The sequence below is a fragment of the Lissotriton helveticus genome, chromosome 12 (genome assembly GCF_964261635.1).
Source record: "Lissotriton helveticus chromosome 12, aLisHel1.1, whole genome shotgun sequence".
Classification (NCBI taxonomy): Eukaryota; Metazoa; Chordata; class Amphibia; order Caudata; family Salamandridae; genus Lissotriton; species Lissotriton helveticus.
This window is the reverse complement of record NC_136073.1, coordinates 131,913,098-131,931,710: the sequence shown is the minus strand read 5'-3', so window position 1 is coordinate 131,931,710 and position 18,613 is coordinate 131,913,098. Positions and strand designations below refer to the sequence as shown.

Here is an 18,613-nt window from a genome sequence, read left to right as displayed (position 1 = left end):
AATTTTATCTACAGGCTCTTTCCGTGTTTTTTTCCTAGTCTTTCTTTCCCTTTTCTTAGATTTGTAACTGTTCCTTCATGTGCTCTATTTAGGCACCATTAATCTCATTTGAGCTCCTTGTACCTGCTGCTGTTTCCTCCACACCTCATACTGCCTTTTCCCTCTTTCTCTCTTTCTCTGATTTTGGTGGCTACTTTCCAAAGCTTCTGATGCCCCAATGTTCCTTCATCTTGTTGTCAGACGTGAATTGGAAAAGCAACCAAATTAACAAGCCTTTACCACTCATACATGGCAGAGGTTTATACTTTAATTGAGCTAAGAAAAGAGTGTTGTGGGGCCCCTACGAGCCATGGTGCTTGCTTCATCATAATTGGGCGCGCAGTCATTAGCCACAGCTCTGATCATGGGTCACTGAGGTCAGTTTCAATAATTCCTCAAAAACCTAACCATGCAGTCCCCCCTAACTGTGTAGTTATCTTGCTTTACTGCTGTTTGTGTGATTAGCTGGGAGGAGCTCACGGCAGCATCCTCCCTATAAAAGTGTAGATGGACCGCTCCTTAACTTTTTCTTGCTTCACATGCAGATGGCTTGAGGAGGTACAGGGGAGATGCAGGTCTAATAGACAGAATAGAAGATCTGCGCCAGGTGTGTTTCTCTGCATTGGTGTACCATCACAGGCCCACAAGTGTATGTGTGATCTTTGACTTCTGGCAGTTTACAAGCAGGCGGCCAGGAAACGGTTTCAGCCTATCAACCACTGAGGAGACAAAGCCTTTGTATAAGGAATGAGGAAGAAATGAACACATTCAGCCTATCACTGGAGTTCCCTGAGTGTTTCGAATTATAAATTCTCCATGTCACTGTATGTTATTGAGCCCAAGTAGCTTGCCGTGATCGTATAGTGGTTAGTACTCTGCGTTGTGGCTGCAGCAACCTCGGTTCGAATCCGAGTCACGGCATTGTGGTTGGCAATGTCACAGCAGTTGGGTTTTTCTTTTACAGAATTACCAAATGTACCAGGTGTTTTTGTAAAATGTCTATTAAAAACAGATCCTTTAAAATATTTAAACGATCTACTGACAAATTATTTAAACACACATGATTATAAGATGTAGCCTTATTTTTGTTTTTAGGAGAGAATGTGCCTGCTGAAAAAAACATTATTTTTAAAAAGTGCATTGCAGGATATCAGGAATTTGCTGTGGCACACCTTGAAAACTTCCATACAGATTATTTGCACTAAACTTACAGTTAGTTGTTGTGGCCGAGTGGTTAAGGCGATGGACTAGAAATCCATTGGGGTCTTCCCGCGCAGGTTCGAATCCTGCAAACAACGAGAAACTTTTTAACATCGGCTACAATTTCAGAAGTTAACCTTTAGAATTTCTTCCATGTCAGTTTTATAAATAGGTGGCTTATTTTGGTGTCACTATTGCCCTTTCACATATTTATTATCGCTACCCCTTTCATATCTTTGCTATAACTCTCGTCCTACATTAGCGCTGGTGCAAACACTTCAAATTATTATACCCTGGCTCTCTCAGTCATACCATTCATGCACTTGAAACTTACTTTACCAATAAAAGAAGCAAATAGAAAAATAAAACAAAAGTGCTTGCTGGATTAGGCAAACACACTTCATAAAACTGCATTTTCTTTTCTATTCTCCCCGTGTTACAAGCTTAACTGCTCCCTGTGTAATTTCTCTTAGCCTGCTGTCCCAGGAAGAGAATTTTATCTACAGGCTCTTTCCGTGTTTTTTTCCTAGTCTTTCTTTCCCTTTTCTTAGATTTGTAACTGTTCCTTTATGTGCTCTATTTAGGCGCCATTAATCTCATTTGAGCTCCTTGTACCTGCTGCTGTTTTCTCCACACCTCATACTGCCTTTTCCCTCTTTCTCTCTTTCTCTGAGGTTGGTGGCTACTTTCCAAAGCTTCTGATGCCCCAATGTTCCTTCATCTTGTTGTCAGACGTGAATTGGAAAAGCAACCAAATTAACAAGCCTTTACCACTCATACATGGCAGAGGTTTATACTTTAATTCAATGAGCTAAGAAAAGCGTGTTGTGGGGCCCCTACGAGCCATGGTGCTTGCTTCATCATAATTGGGCGCGCAGTCATTAGCCACAGCTCTGATCATGGGTCACTGAGGTTAGTTTCAATAATTCCTCAAAAACCTAACCATGCAGTCCCCCCTAACTGTGTAGTTATCTTGCTTTACTGCTGTTTTTGTGATTAGCTGGGAGGAGCTCACGGCAGCATCCTCCCTATAAAAGTGTAGATGGACCGCTCCTTAACTTTTTCTTGCTTCACATACAGATGGCTTGAGGAGGTACAGGGGAGATGCAGGTCTAATAGACAAAATAGAAGATCTGCGCCAGGTGTGTTTCTCTGCATTGGTGTCCCATCACAGGCCCACAAGTGTATGTGTGATCTTTGACTTCTGGCAGTTTACAAGCAGGCGGCCAGGAAACGGTTTCAGCCTATCAACCACTGAGGAGACAAAGCCTTTGTATAAGGAATGAGGAAGAAATGAACACATTCAGCCTATCACTGGAGTTCCCTGAGTGTTTCGAATTATAAATTCTCCATGTCACTGTATGTTATTGAGCCCAAGTAGCTTGCCGTGATCGTATAGTGGTTAGTACTCTGCGTTGTGGCTGCAGAAACCTCGGTTCGAATCCGAGTCACGGCATTGTGGTTGGCAATGTCACAGCAGTTGGGTTTTTCTTTTACAGAATTACCAAATGTACCAGGTGTTTTTGTAAAATGTCTATTAAAAACAGATCCTTTAAAATATTTAAACGATCTACTGACAAATTATTTAAACACACATGATTATAAGATGTAGCCTTATTTTTGTTTTTAGGAGAGAATGTGCCTGCTGAAAAAAACATTATTTTTAAAAAGTGCATTGCAGGATATCAGGAATTTGCTGTGGCACACCTTGAAAACTTTCATACAGATTATTTGCACTAAACTTACAGTTAGTTGTTGTGGCCGAGTGGTTAAGGCGATGGACTAGAAATCCATTGGGGTCTTCCCGCGCAGGTTCGAATCCTGCCAACAACGAGAAACTTTTTAACATCGGCTACAATTTCAGAAGTTAACCTTTAGAATTTCTTCCATGTCAGTTTTATAAATAGGTGGCTTATTTTGGTGTCACTATTGCCATTTCACATATTTATTATCGCTACCCCTTTCATATCTTTGCTATAACTCTCGTCCTACATTAGCGCTGGTGCAAACACTTCAAATTATTATACCCTGGCTCTCTCAGTCATACCATTCATGCATTTGAAACTTACTTTACCAATAAAAGAAGCAAATAGAAAAATAAAACAAAAGTGCTTGCTGGATTAGGCAAACACACTTCATAAAACTGCATTTTCTTTTCTATTCTCCCCGTGTTACAAGCTTAACTGCTCCCTGTGTAATTTCTCTTAGCCTGCTGTCCCAGGAAGAGAATTTTATCTACAGGCTCTTTCCGTGTTTTTTTCCTAGTCTTTCTTTCCCTTTTCTTAGATTTGTAACTGTTCCTTTACGTGCTCTATTTAGGCGCCATTAATCTCATTTGAGCTCCTTGTACCTGCTGCTGTTTTCTCCACACCTCATACTGCATTTCCCTCTTTCTCTCTTTCTCTGAGGTTGGTGGCTACTTTCCAAAGCTTCTGATGCCCCAATGTTCCTTCATCTTGTTGTCAGACGTGAATTGGAAAAGCAACCAAATTAACAAGCCTTTACCACTCATATATGGCAGAGGTTTATACTTTAATTGAGCTAAGAAAAGCGTGTTGTGGGGCCCCTACGAGCCATGGTGCTTGCTTCATCATAATTAGGCACACAGTCCACAGCTCTTATCATGGGTCACTGAGATCAGTTTCAATAATTCCTCAAAAACCTAACCATGCAGTCCCCCCTAACTGTGTAGTTATCTTGCTTTACTGCTGTTTGTGTGATTAGCTGGGAGGAGCTCACGGCAGCATCCTCCCTATAAAAGTGTAGATGGACCGCTCCTTAACTCTTTCTTGCTTCACATACAGATGGCTTGAGGAGGTACAGGGGAGATGCAGGTCTACTAGACAGAATAGAAGATCTGCGCCAGGTGTGTTTCTCTGCATTGGTGTCCCATCACAGGCCCACAAGTGTATGTGTGATCTTTGACTCCTGGCAGTTCACAAGCAGGCGGCCAGGAAACAGTTTCAGCCTATCAACCACTGAGGAGACAAAGCCTTTGTATAAGGAATGAGGAAGCAATGAACACATTCAGCCTATCACAGGAGTTCCCTGAGTGTTCCGAATTATAAATTCTCCATGTCACTGTATGTTATTGAGCCCAAGTAGCTCGCCGTGATCGTATAGGGGTTAGTACTCTGCGTTGTGGCCGCAGCAACCTCGGTTCGACTCCGAGTCACGGCATTGTGGTTGGCAATGTCACAGCAGTTGGGTTTTTCTTTTACAGAATTACCAAATGTACCAGTTGTTTTTGTAAAATGTCTATTAAAAACAGATCCTTTAAAATATTTAAACGATCTAACGACAAATTATTTTAACACACATGATTATAAGATGTAGCTATATTGTACCTAATGACATAAATTATCGTTCTTGAACCTATTTGCGGTGGGGGAATGGAGCTCTCCCCCATGCCAATCAGAATGCAGATGAATGCAGTTGCAGTTGAGTGACCTGTGTTGTGGCTGTCTAGAGGGAATGCACAAATGTAGCTGTCTCGCAGCCCAATCCAGACGTCAATTGGAGACAGGTTTTCAGGCAAATAGAGCAGTAAGTGCAGAGAAATGCTCACTCTCTAAAAATGGCATTTATGAAATAGTAAAGTTAAATCCAACCTCACCAGTAAATAGGATTTATCAATAAATAAATAAAGCTTCTCCTCTCTGATATGGAATTACCCCCCAAAAAGTATAAGGGAATACCCAATGCTAACTTATGAGAGGGGCAGACCTCACAGTAGTGAAAAATGTAATAGACTGTTTTGTACTACCAGGACATGCAAACTACCACAGTACATGTCTTACCTTTTACTTACATAGCATGATGCCCCTAGGACTACCTAGGGCCTACCTTTTGGTTAATTATATGTAATAAAATTGGAGTTTAAGGCTTGGCAAGTAGTTTTAAATGGCAAGTCGAAGTGGCAGTACACTGCAGCACAGGCACTGCAGTAGCAGGCTTGAGACAGGTTTGAAATGATACTTTTTGGGCGGCACAATCAGTTCCTGGGTATATGCTATACCACTTTACAAGGGGCTTTCAAGTCAATGAAATCTGTCAGTCAGGTATACTCCAATTACACACATGATTAGGGAAGAAGCATGTGCACTTCAGCACTGATTAGTAGCAATAAAGTGATCAGGGTCCTAAGGCCAACAAAAAGATACAGCAAAATGCGTAGGTGAAAAGCAATAAGGTAGGGTTGAGGCCACCTTAAGAATGCAAGGTCTAACAAAAACAAACTAAGGATAACATGAGTAAAACATCAGGTTTCTCTACGGCATTTGGTGAGACAAGTGTGCCTTCTTTTATCTTCCATAAATGCAATCTTTCCCTGACCCCTTTATTATATAGCTCTTCAAGTAAAAAAGATAAAGCACTTACAAAGGAGCCTCAAATACTCAAAGATGGTAGACTTCTGTAATATGGGCCATAGACTAAAAGCAGCACGAAAACAGAGTGCAATAGGGTCCCAAAAACTTGAGTGCCACATGAGAGTATGCATGAAAGCCTATCCTTTTCCAAACTAGAGATATACTCATGCAATTTTTGTTTTTAGGAGAGAATGTTGTGGAAAAGTAAATTTTGCCATGTTATATGTGCCTACGTGTTCCCCATATTATGCTATATGTGCATGATCGATATGCATGTATCCCCCTGTGATCGATTAAAGACGCAATTATAGTTGTGTCCAACTCTAGTATGCCAGTTTCCAGTTCTCGTGAAAGCAACGAGTATTAGGCCTATGTTGTCACGTTTTACAGTGTGCACGTTAATTCAGTAAAATGTCCCCGTTTCTAGGCCTCAAAAGGGCCCGGACACCAGATTCAAGCTCCTGTTTCCTGAACCCTCTCCGAGGAGCGATACAGCCCCCACCTGCATCCCTGACCCTTCGCTTACTTCCTGCCGCACAGTGCCTCCCGGATCCCAGCGAGGGCTCCAGGAGGTCGGGTACTTTCGCGCCTTGGGTCCCCTCTGTCACCTCGTGTGCACAGATTGCAAGAAAGTGGGGTAATTTCCCTCCGGATTACTAGGGACAGGGTACGCCCGGACACCCCTCCAAGGCTGGTGGTTCTCTGCTAGGGGGACCAGATGGGCTATGCCTGGGTACCACCTCCCTAGGCCACCCGGGGCTTCCTCCCTCCAGGCCAACGGCTTGTCAAATTGCCCAGGACGGGCTCCGTGGCTCTTGGGCAGTCGTCCCCCGGGCGTCCGGGGCTCCATCCCTGCCGACGGCATGGAAAAGTGCCCGGGACGGGCTCCATACGTCCCGGGCAGTCCTCCCCCGGGCGTCCGGGGCACCCATCTCCAGGAGGCAAACAGCATGGCAAAGTACCCGGGACGGGCTCCATGGGTCTCGGGCAGTCCTCCCCCAGGCATCGGGGGCTTCCATCTCCAGGCCAACGGCATGCCAGAGTGCCCAGGACGGGCTCCACGAGTCCCGGGCGTCCGGGGCTCCCTTCCCTGGGACAACGGCTTGTCAGAGTGCCCATGACGGGCTCCATGGGTCCCGGGTATCTGGGACTCCCTTCCCCGGGCCAACGGCATGCCGGAGTTCCCAGGACGGGCTCCACGGGTCCCGGGCGTCCGGGGCTCCCTTCCCCGGTCCGACGGCATGTCAGAGTGCCCAGGACGGGCTCCACGGTTCCCGGGCGTCCGGGGTTCCCTTCCCCGGGTCAGAGGCATGTCAGAGTGCCCAGGACGAGTTCCACGGGTCCCGGGCAGTACTCCCCCGGGCATCCGGGGCTCCCTTCCCCGGGCCGACGGCAGGTCAGAGTGCCCAGGACGGGCTCCACGGGTCCCGGGCAGTCCTCCCCCCGGGCGTCCGGGGCTCCCTTCCCATGGCCGACGGCAGGTCAGAGTGTCCAGGACGGGCTCCACGGGTCCCGGGCAGTCCTCCCCCCGGGCGTCCGGCGCTCCCTTCTCCAGGCCGATGGCAGGTCAGAGTGACCAGGACAGGCTCCACGGGTCCCGGGCAGTCCTCTCCCGGGCGTACGTGGTTGTCCGACAGATTCGGGCAGATGTGCTTTTACGAACCGGATCGGAATCGGCCCAAATAATAATAATAATAATAATCCACATTTGTAAAGCGCACAATCACCCGTAAGGGTTTCTAGGCGCTAGGGGCCGTCGGGAACATTAAGCAAGCTATTGCCCAGAGTCACATGGTGCTGGGCTAATCTGCCTCCGGTGCCGGGGATCGAACCGTGATCCCCAGATTCCGTAGTCAGCCGCCCTAGCCGCGGCGCCAGCTATTGCCCAGCGTCACATGGTGCTGGGCTAATCTGCCGCCGGTGCCTGGGATCGAACCGTGATCCCCAGATTCCGGAGTCAGCCGCCCTAGCCGCGGCGCCAGCTATTGCCCAGAGTCACATGGTGCTGGGCTAATCTGCGGCCGGTGCCGGGGATCGAACCCTGATCTCCAGATTCCGGAGTCAGCCGCCCTAGCCGCGGCACCAGCTATTTCTCAGAGTCACGTGGTGCTGGGCTAATCTGCCGCCGGTGCCGGGGATCGAAGCCGTGATCACCAGATTCCGGAGTCAGCCTCCCTAGCCGCGGCGCCAGCTATTTCCCAGAGTCACGTGGTGCTGGGCTAATCTGCCGCCGGTGCCGGGGATCGAACCGTGATCCCCAGATGGGGATATCCCAAAAATCTGGCATGGATACGGCCCGCCAGGACAGGTTTGGACACCCCTGGTATAGTGGTTAGTACTCTGCGTTGTGGCCGCAGCAACCTCAGTTCGAATCCGAGTCACGGTGTAGTGTAGTTCCTATTATCCCAATAGACTCTGCGCATTGGAATAATACCTTCAATAGTATAGGCCTAGACCAGACGTTAACTAGGTCTACTACTGTCGATATTAGACTTAAAGTTTTGGGTTTGCCAGCTAGCTCAGAGTTCACTAGAAACTTTCTCGAATAGGCAAGGAGGAGTTGAACCTCCCTGGATAGACAAGAAGGGATTTAGTTTCTGACAACCATAGAACATGACAACTTTGCTCTCCTCTAATCAAGAGTGTATCTCTAGAGTCGTGTGAAAACAAAAGACGACTTATTTTACTCAGTCAGTACGTGCATTCTTAGTCTCACCAGATTGTAGAGAAAAGGAAGAGACGGGCGTGTTCAATAAAAGATGTTATTTATTGATCAGTCTCTTCTCTCATACAAGAGAAATGGATCGATAATATTGCAATACTTATGGTTAAGTAAAGTGCATACATTAAAAGCAGAAGTATAAAATAATACTGTAAAAACATTGATATGGTTTCTAAGCCATATGAAGGTTTAAAATGAATAAAATGAATACATACACGTATACATTTGACTAATCGTACTCAACTGGTGTTTCTAACTATGCCTACCCCGTGTACCTGACCTAAGCCTAATACGTGGGCGGGGATAGAAAGTTACAGTTTAAGTTAAGTTTGTTTTGCCAAGTGACTGACTAAAGAATTCTCTGCAAGGGGTTATTCAGTTCTGTACCTGGAATCTAGGATGAATGAGGGATGGTATCTCTCATCTCTGGTCTCGATATTCCAGGCTGCCTGCGAGGGCTACCCGGAAGCGCCGGAGCTGGATTTCTCGGCAGGAGAAAAGGCAGCTTCTCGTTCTCAGCGCGTCAGGAAGGCGGGGCTGCGCCAGCGGGGTCTGCTCTTCTCTGGGCTTCGGCAAGTCTGGCTGCTCCGATCTCGTCACCACCGCGTGTGTTTGCATAGCGCAATATCGGTAATATTTATACCTTTAAGGTGCCGAGATTGACGTAAGGATGGACATAGATACGTCAATAAGGATGTCATACGACCTGGTCGTTAGCACATTCTTTTGCTGAAGTTCTCGGTGAAATCAAAACAATGGCCGCAGGGTTTTTCCCAGGTCTGTCATAGGTTTGATTTGTTTTGAGAACTCCGTATGCCTTATCAGGGGCTGGAGGAATATCGCTTGTCTAATTAGATGGCAAGCGTTATGACCTAATCAGATAACACGTTCCTGTGCCATAGTGTGGCTTAATCAGATAACGGTTCCTGCATCATGGGGGTTTTCTGCCTCATGGGATGGCTGCTAGTTAACTTGTTAACCAGAATAGGGTCAGGAATAGGGGGATCGATACAGAACCTATAGGAATACATCACACCCACTCCACGCTAACTATGGACATATTTACGAATCTATGCATAGTAAAACATACTGTAGAGTATCGTGTATACCTTACCACCCCAAAATACATAAATGCATTTTGAAATTATCAAATATACGGAAAAAACAGTCATATGTAATATATGCACTCAAGCTGCAGAATAATGCTAAAGTAATCACGCATATCTATACATTATCACTAAATTGTATATGAGAATTTACACATGAAATGGCTCTTAATACAGAAAAAAGGTTCGAGACCATTCCATCACAGAATAAAATAATTATGAACATACCAGCGGGCAGCTAATGTCTATAAACTATCTAAAATTAGAAATTTTAGTTCTCTAAGAATAGTTCTTACTTTAAGCAGAAGATAAGTGTCCCGAAAAATTCGAAAAATATTTTGGGGCTGCTTGAAAAAATTGCTGTCCGTGAACTGGAGGGAAAATTGTTCATGGTATTTTGCTTTTCTAGTTGAAGGCCAAATTCAGGGAACGCCGTGTACGAGCTTGCTCAAAAGTCTCTATTTCTGCTCTGGTGAGAACATCATATCATTTAGACTCTCGAAAAAGTTGTCAACAGCTTCCTGGGAGAGTTCCACTAACTCGGAAAAAGGTGTAACCATGCATTCGTGCGCATGATTGTCTCCATTGACATTTTGATTAGTATTGCTGACAGAAGGTCGTACCTGATCAATGCTGCTTTCATCTTGAACTTCACTACCCCTTAATCGTAGTGGTGAAGCTTCCACGAATGCCGTCATCAGGATTGGTAGCCGTTGAGGGCAGCACAAAGCATGAGCCTTTATTGGACTCAACAATGTTTCTGCATCCATTGGCGCATCTGATTGTAGCGTCAGACAGGTGTCTAACGCGCATTCTTCTCCGCATAGCAAGCACCTTAATACAGGTAAAACACATCGATGCCACATTGGTCGAAATGAAAGAAACCAAGTCATGTTCAGGTCTCTAAGCCGGGATAGTCCCAGGATTTTTGATATCCGGTCCCGGTATCCAATGGCTAGGATTGTTTCTTCCCTTGTTGCAGGTGTTTTGTCTGTGACATGGTTTGCCATAACGAAATATAAGGACTAAGAATAGGATTCCTGCAATTAGTCCTAAAATGAGGGGAAGTCCGCCAAAAATCGAATGGACGAAATCTGGAAAAATACCCAGTATGGCTTTGAATGGTGTTAATGCCATCGAAAATACTGTCTTAAATACTTTTGAGACTCCACTGGTATCAGAAATATTTAAGATTTCATTCAGGATTTCTGCGAAATGTATGGGGGAATTAGTTGATAATAAGGAGTGAATCTCTGCAGTCGTCCTTGCGACTAGGAGATCATACGTTTCTTTTGATGATGTCAGCCTTGTCGGCGTCTGGAGAAGCACTGTTTTCATTCTGCTTAAAGTATCTATTCGAATAGAAGTAATTTTCAAGTTGGGCCATGCCCTTGCCTCCCTGTCTGGAAGGGAGCTGGGGAACAATAAGCGTCCACAGCACTTGACCTTCGCAGTCGTAGTTACGAGATAAGGAGTCCCGGGCATAAGACTACAGCATCTGCGGTCCACAATTAGAATGTAACTCCCATTATAGAGTCTTTGAAAGAATGGTTCTATCTCTGTAGCAGGTGTGCCTAGCTGGTGACATGAAAGGTTATTTGAGTTCCCTTCACAGGCTCCATGCAAACTAATTCCATTACACAGAAGTGTACCGCTTAGTGACATCGCACAATTATTGCCACTAAGAAACACTTTCTGTCCTTTATTACTGACACATGCATGTGAATAGGGCAAGTTCCATGTTGTTTTAATGTACCCTTTTCCCAATTTTTCGTACATGCCAGCCTGTATATATTTTTGGCAGTATTGAAACCTGAAGGTTGATATTGGAATATTAATTATCCCATGTATTATCCATTCACTGACAGGTCGTTCTGACATTGTCACTGGTAATCTCTCGAGTTTCTCAATGCTCAGGATTGTATAATCAGCACCCTTTTGTGCCATACTGATTTGTTTATCAGTAAGGTTAAAGATATTGAAAAGTGACGTTGTGTTGATTAAACGCCAAGGCACATAGCCTGAACGCAGATTTTGTAACGTCCAGCCAAGCTGTACAATAGAACGCAATTGGGACTGACCGTGTTGTAACAACAGTAAGTCTTGCGATATTATGTCGATTGCTGAAGACACAATGCTGTCCAGAGAAAAAATTCTGGAGGACAGAGTCATTAACCCATTGTCCACTACAGAAAGTGATTTTTCCAAATTAATACGGTCAATTTCCCGTATACTTTCTGCTGTCTCAATTTGAGTAACCTTCCAGGCCTCGTTGTATGCTGCATATACAGAGGCTGCTATGAAACGTTTTTGACGCTGTTTGCGCGGTCCCATAATGAAATCACGCAAGTCAGCACCATCAGTAAGTAAAGTTAGGTGTTGCTTAATTTCTGCCAGTGCGGAAGTTTGTAGCCACTGAAGGCATAATTTGCCCACACTGTAGGTGGTTATTATCCCTGGGTGTTGTCTTTGGGAATATCTAGGGTCTGGCCTGGTCATTTTGAACCCCTGTGTTTTGTTCAGGAATCTATCTTGACAGTTATTAGTATCTGTGGGCCAGATCAACCACTTTTTCCAATCAGGATGTGTTCTGTTTTGGTTTAATATATAATTTACGTCTATCTCTTCATCTGTAGAGCTATTGCAGTTCATTGTTGGTTTTGGAATAGACGGTTTATTTAAGTCTTTGATTTTGGCTAAGCCAAGACAGGTAGTTTGTTGAACAGTGTCATTTAAAAATATAATTTGTTCTGGGATCATGCAGGCTCTAAACAAAGATTCTATACCCTGTACTTGCCATTCTTTTGTACCCCAAACACTTTTTACTTCAACATTTTGTCCCAATAATCAAAACCAAAAGTATTCATTTGTTCAAAGAATGAGTCTGAATATATCAATTTCGTGTTTGTTATCATGGTCTTTGTCCCTGTCTTATTTGACAATTTGAAATAAAATGTTTCAGCATTACTTGTGTTAAAACCTGAAAAGTATGAATATTTGTCATAAAAGGTTCTTGAGCTTCCTTTTGGAGGGGTTGCACAATGTTCCCATTGATTATAATTTAAAACATTTCTAGGTTGTGCAGATCTATGTAGAAAATGGTTACCATAGTGGTTATAACAGTACATACTATCATAATTTGTCGAACCCTGCAAATAATCATGTTTGGTAAATTTAGCAGACATCACTAAGTCAGACATCATATTATTTATACTTTCAAAGTCCCAATCATCAGCAAATGAGCTTGGTTTTGCAAAGTCACTCAACGAGATCTTAATTTGGTGTGGATATTTCAGGATTTCAACCGGACCATAAATTTCGTAGTCAGTGTTGTCCCATGCTACCCCACCCGGTATAGGATTGGCTGTGAAGTTGACTGAAGAAAGTTCTCTTTTCTTGACGTGTGAAGATGTGTGTGGTTTGAGGATCAAGTTGATTTTCTGACTTGCTGTGTCCATTTTAGCATATTTTCCCTCAATGAAGCGTCCCAAAGTTAGTACCATGATGAGCCAAAGTATGAGGATAAATGCACCAAAACCCACCCAAAATTCAATCCATGGAGAAATCAGATATGTTTCTTTCAGTTGTTTCAAAAGTACTTTAACTTTATCTTTAAAGGTTTTTGTTGATGGCTGTGATTTTGATTCAGTGAAGCCTTCAGAGGAATCATCGAAGTTTATGAAGTAGCCGGATGCAGTTCTGTCAATAGTTCCAATTGCTTCAGGATTGCTGTTTCTTGCATAGTCGTTTGTTACTTCATTATAGATTGGTGTGTCTCTGCTAAATGTTTTTATTTGGGTTTTCAGAGGTCTAAGTTCCATTGCATTGTTGCATAGTCCTTGTTGTAGTACTGTAGGCGTTTCGAATGTGATTAGCCTCTTAGATTGAACCTCTGTGTTTGTAGCAAATCTTGGTGTTCTACTACTTATCGGGAGTCCACTTGGCCTACTATTTGTTATCGGCCACATGATTGTGGTTTTACCAGGTCGATGGATACAACTCGGTTCTCCTTTTTACCAGCAAGCGGCGGTAGTACAACTGATCTTGTCCTGTTGACAGACAAGACAGGAACTGCTTTTCTGTAAGAAGGCCCAAATTCTGAGGTTCTTTGAAATCTGAACCTGTGTTTAAAATATCATTATTCTGCTATGATTTTGATATCAGAGAAACGAAAATGACAAGTTTTATATGTGTGTGTATTTTCATCACGATACAATGATGAATGCAGAAGTTATTGACAAATTCATTCTGAGCCCACAGGTCTCCAGGTTGTGAGCAGCGTCCATTTTAGTTGTTGCCCTTTACATAGGCATATACATGAGCCAATGATTCTTAAAGGACACGTATTCCTTAGCTTGAGTTCTTCCTGACTCCCATTTGACCTGAACAGGCTGAATCTGCCTACGTGATGTTGGCCTCACCAAACCAGTCCATGCCCTCTAGTCAATCTATATTAAAGATCTGAGCAACTTGTTGTGTACATTGGCCTGAGCAAGATTAGAAGGCCGAATACAGTAGCCATGCCTGTTTATGACCCATAAGCATCCCTTATCCTACATTTCTATCTTCCACACCTGGCTCTGTTTCTCTGCTTCTGGGCTTTTACAATGGGGAGGTGACTGTTTATATGATGGGGAGGAAACCAGTTCTATTGTGAGCTTCTCCGGCCTGCACAGGAAAATATGTGAAGTTTGACATATGTTCATGATGGAAGATGGGTTGGTCAGTTTGGGCAAGTAGAATGGAATTCATAATTATAGCCTGCTTTGTTATGGTACCATGGGAGCGACCTACAATGATGTGTTTCACAGCAAGAATGTGAGCCTAGGGGCAAACTTTTTGTATAAAAAGCCTGCCTGAGAAAGCTCAGGCAGGCTCCCTCTTTCAATTGTAAAACTACGGTTGGACGACGAAGCCTCATAATTAATTATAATAAAGATGTCTTTTAATTTTACAGATTGCCTGTCAATTCCTTTGCTGCTTTATTATGCAAACTGCTGGATAGATCCCTGGTGGGGAGAGTGAGTCATTTTCTACTTTTCCTCAAATGGCGCATCCAACTGTGGGCCTTATCATGGAGTGGTTATCTTCAGTAGTGTTTTGTCAAAGGATGGAAAAACTGCTGGGGAAGACAAGACAGAATTCTACCAAAAAGAGGTACTCTGGGCACAGGGTTTTCTGGGGGATTATTTGTCTCTGCGGCCCAGTATGTTTTTTGATTTTTCTGACTTAAAACTCTCCTGAAGTTGCCACTCCTGACTAAGGAACTTATTTTTTTCTTGCTGTAAGTATTTTTTAACAGACTGTTAGTGCAGTGGGGAATTGACAGTTATAATTTGGACAAATATTCGTGTATATGCAAATTGCAATTTGTATAGGCAGTTAATGAAGAGATATTTTCTCCATCTGCTTTAGTTGAAGAATAAAAGTGGGTCGCTCCCAGTCCTTTTTGGTTCTGAGTCCTTAGTTATTTATTGGTCGCGGAAATGTGCCTGTTTCGATAATCCTTTTAGTTCTTGGTTTCGGTTCGGTTTCATAAGATTATCACTGGTTACGATAATCATTCAGTTCAGTTCGGGTATCGATACATTTGTCTGTTCTGGTAGGCCTAAGTTCTTGGTTCGAGTGGTGTTTCCCGGTTGGAGGATTCGCGTCTGATACCTCCGGTTGGAACTCCAATTTATGAGCTCTCTTTAAAGGTCTGTGAGGCTGTCCCTTTTGCAGCCTTCTGGAAATCTGTTGAAGAATTAAAAAAAAAAAAAAAAACGAAAAAAATAGGAACAAAAACGTTTTTGTTGTAAATATGGTTTACAACTAGTATTGGCAGGTTATTTTTAACACAGTCTGTAGGCTGTTCCTTGTTCCTGTCCTAAGTGTTGACCTACGGGTTAAAATGTGTGTTTAAATGTCTATGTTGTTTGTGGGTTTTGTTGTAAATTGCGACGGCGCTATTTACAAGAAATGATTAGAGCACGCTGTTTTGTGTGGCCTGAGTGTTTGACTCCCCTTCTGTTTTGTGTCTGGAATGAGCTCAATGTATGTATGTGTATGGGTCACGTCCAATAGATGTAAATAAGGCTCCAAAGAAAAAAAATGAAAAAACGAAATTGCCTGTTCTTTAGACGCACGGTGTTAGATGTTCACAGCCAAGTCTTTTCAGCTGCAGTATATCTAATAAGAATGTTCATTCAGCCAGCACCTCTTTAGTTAAACACGGGTGGTGGAATTTTGCAAACAGTCCTTTTTAAATAAATATGGCGCAGTAATCTCACGCATTCCCAGTTAGGCAGCTGCGCCTAAGCTTGTGTGTTAATATGTATCTAAATAATAGGCTAGGGATATAGTGAGCGTTTTACATGTAGAACAGTCACAAATAGCAATAATTAGGTTTCATTAGGAGAAAATAATTGTTAATTATGAAAAATAATTATTAAAAACAAGTACTACAAAAATCGTTTTTTAATATTTGTGAAGCTTAACACTCATACTATGACCCCCTAGCATTAAAATGTTTGATTTAAGTTATGTTGTACCACAAAAATGACCAAACACTTCTGTGCGCAATTTCCCTTACCCTAGGCGCAAACAAGCTCATTTCTATAAGGTATAACGTAGTATTTTCAAATGTATGACTCATAAATTAGGTAGTAGACATTCTAGTAATACCCACTATGCAATAAAATTGTAGGATATTTATTTCTTAGTATCTAGAATACCAAAGTCGATTTTCAGATAAATAGACTGTTTTGAATGGTTTCAGGGCCCCTTTTTAAAGCGTCACTTCAGTAAAATGCATACATTTAGGTCATAATATATGTTTGCAGGTTGTGCCTTCTTATGATTCAGTGAGTCAATGTGTCATAGAAATTGTTTTAAATATAGTGAAATATTGAAGGTTATGTGGAAGTGGTTAAATCTACTGGCTTTGTCAGCTTCAGTTACCATGAGCAGGGGACTGGCAGAACCTGTATAACGTGTTCCAGCAATAGCGGCCGAGATGTTATCTTGTAAAGCTGTCTTGTTGACATTTGTGACCTTTTAATTAGGGCCTCGCCTGTGGAATGCAGCATGACATGGTTAAACATGCATTTGATGCTAACTTCAGCTGCCTCTTTGTATTTAAATCCCTGCCCCTGCCACGGTCCTGACCTGAGGTCACTTGAATAGCCTGACTTGCTCCGATAAATTTAATTCCTGCGCATGTCCATAATTTAAAAGTGTCTTCTTAAAGCGTTACAAATTTGACATTAGCTGGGATGGGGTTTTTGTTTTTAAACTAAAATGAGCAGAGGATGCAGGGCACATGTACAGCAAATGATGATTGCATTTTAGCCAAAGAATAAATAATAGCTCCAGCATGTTCCCACAAAACGCTTGTTGTTCGGTAAATTATGTCATCAACACATTTATCTCAAATTAGAAATACGGCGGGGCTGACACAGCATTGCATCCCGCTAATAATAATAAAAGGAACACTATTTAATTTGAAAAACTGCAGCCTCATTTGTCAGTACCCTGAAGGATTCTAGAGCCCACACGTGGTTTGCATAGCTCCCAGTTGCTTTCAAAATGCTGCACACAAGCGCTTTATATGAGATGTAGTTGATTGTATATGATTTAAATCTGTAACCTTCATTCATTGCAGGCTGGCTTGTTCTCATTTGCCGCATTCACATTACATCTGCGTTAAAAGCGCACATCTGAGATAATAAACAAATAGGAAAGGTATTCCTCATGCAAAATTGTAGCACCTGCACTTCATGTCTTACAAATTAAGCACTGTGTAAAATGAGGGAACATGATTTAAAAAGGGCAAATGCAAAAGTGATTGTTTTAAAAAAAATATCAAACATTCTGCTAAATGATCTGTAGAACTGGTATATGTGTGTCTCCATGCTAGGAACTAATTTTTTTTAGTTAAGTTTATATGACAAAAAGAAAAACGAAGTGTTACATTAAGTTTTAGATAGACGATAAGTAGAAGCCCTTCCCCAAAATTCTGCAACTTAAAGGCCTTAGGCCTGAGTGAGAATGGGCGTTTTTGCAAGGTACATGGACAAAAAGTTACAGGTAAATAATGAGAAGTTTTTTTGTATGTCACATTGTGTCATGTTCTGTAGTCTGATAAAAAGGGTTATAATTGATGTTGTGTTATGAAAAATGTGTGTGTCGTGTATCTTTTTCTGCTTCTTCCTACAGATGATTCATGGATTAATTCACAAGACACGTAAGTTGGCTGGTTGAAGAGACAATTTTTTGTAAGAGAAACATGTGTGTGTTTATGTTTTCATTTGTACATTTGGCCCACTGAAACGTGTTATTTGACACAGCGACATTATATTTGACTGCAGAGTATCAATTACCTGATGCCCTGCTGTCAAAAGGAGGGTTAGACTTGACAATTGAGATTGGGCTGCAGGTTTATAGTATAGTATGGTATTATGCATGACCGTTTATTCATATATGCTGTTTGTTTGTCTGGGCTGTTTTTTTCCTTGTGCTTGATATACAGCAAGTATATCTTATGGCTTGAGATGGCTTGATATGTGTATTTTTTTTAATCCCCTGTGCTGTGAAGGAACACATATGACGATATGTGTTATTTCACAATAAATTGGATGAATATTGTATTAAGATAAATTTCACAGATATGGACCTCATACTGTGAGCGAGTAAGGCAGCAGTTTTTCCAGTGCATGCCTAAATTTGGCTGTAATGATATTTAAGAAAACTAAAATGATATACTGGATCAAAGTGTGCCACCCGTTGTTAGTCACTTACTGCCCTTTTCCCTTAAGGACAGGCAGCTCTGCATTTATGTATCCTTGATTGGGCCTAAGGATGGAATTATAGATCCGTGACTAAAGGTGGCCTAATTTCGATATCGCATTTTTTGATCGCGTTTTTGATTAGCCTATGGATTCATTTTTTTTCTTTCCCTGAAGAGACAACTGAACATTAGTTAGAATTACCGTGTAGGGTATAAATTGTCAGCGGTAGAGTTAAATTTCTGTAACATTGGTCTTTCATGTATCCCCGTGCTCTTGGTGCTGCGTCACACGCCTTAGGCCACCCAAGCCCTCTTGTCCTTCCTATAGATTTTTCTTTTTGCTTCTTACCTGACCAATGTTGCATCATGTTTAGTTATTGAAGATTTTAGTTGTGTTCTACTTCCA

General features: G+C 42.5%; 4 non-coding genes across 4 annotated transcripts; all 4 read left to right on the top strand.

Moving 5' to 3' along the window:
- Positions 1-888: 888 nt before the first annotated feature.
- Positions 889-960, top strand: TRNAH-GUG (transfer RNA histidin (anticodon GUG)). Its single transcript has one exon. It is a non-coding gene; the product is annotated as a tRNA-His (tRNA).
- Positions 961-1,255: 295 nt separating this feature from the next.
- TRNAS-AGA (transfer RNA serine (anticodon AGA)) lies at positions 1,256-1,337 on the top strand. The gene has a single exon. It is a non-coding gene; the product is annotated as a tRNA-Ser (tRNA).
- A 1,286-nt stretch (positions 1,338-2,623) lies between these two features.
- Positions 2,624-2,695, top strand: TRNAH-GUG (transfer RNA histidin (anticodon GUG)). The gene has a single exon. It is a non-coding gene; the product is annotated as a tRNA-His (tRNA).
- A 295-nt stretch (positions 2,696-2,990) lies between these two features.
- Positions 2,991-3,072, top strand: TRNAS-AGA (transfer RNA serine (anticodon AGA)). Its single transcript has one exon. It is a non-coding gene; the product is annotated as a tRNA-Ser (tRNA).
- Positions 3,073-18,613: the final 15,541 nt, after the last annotated feature.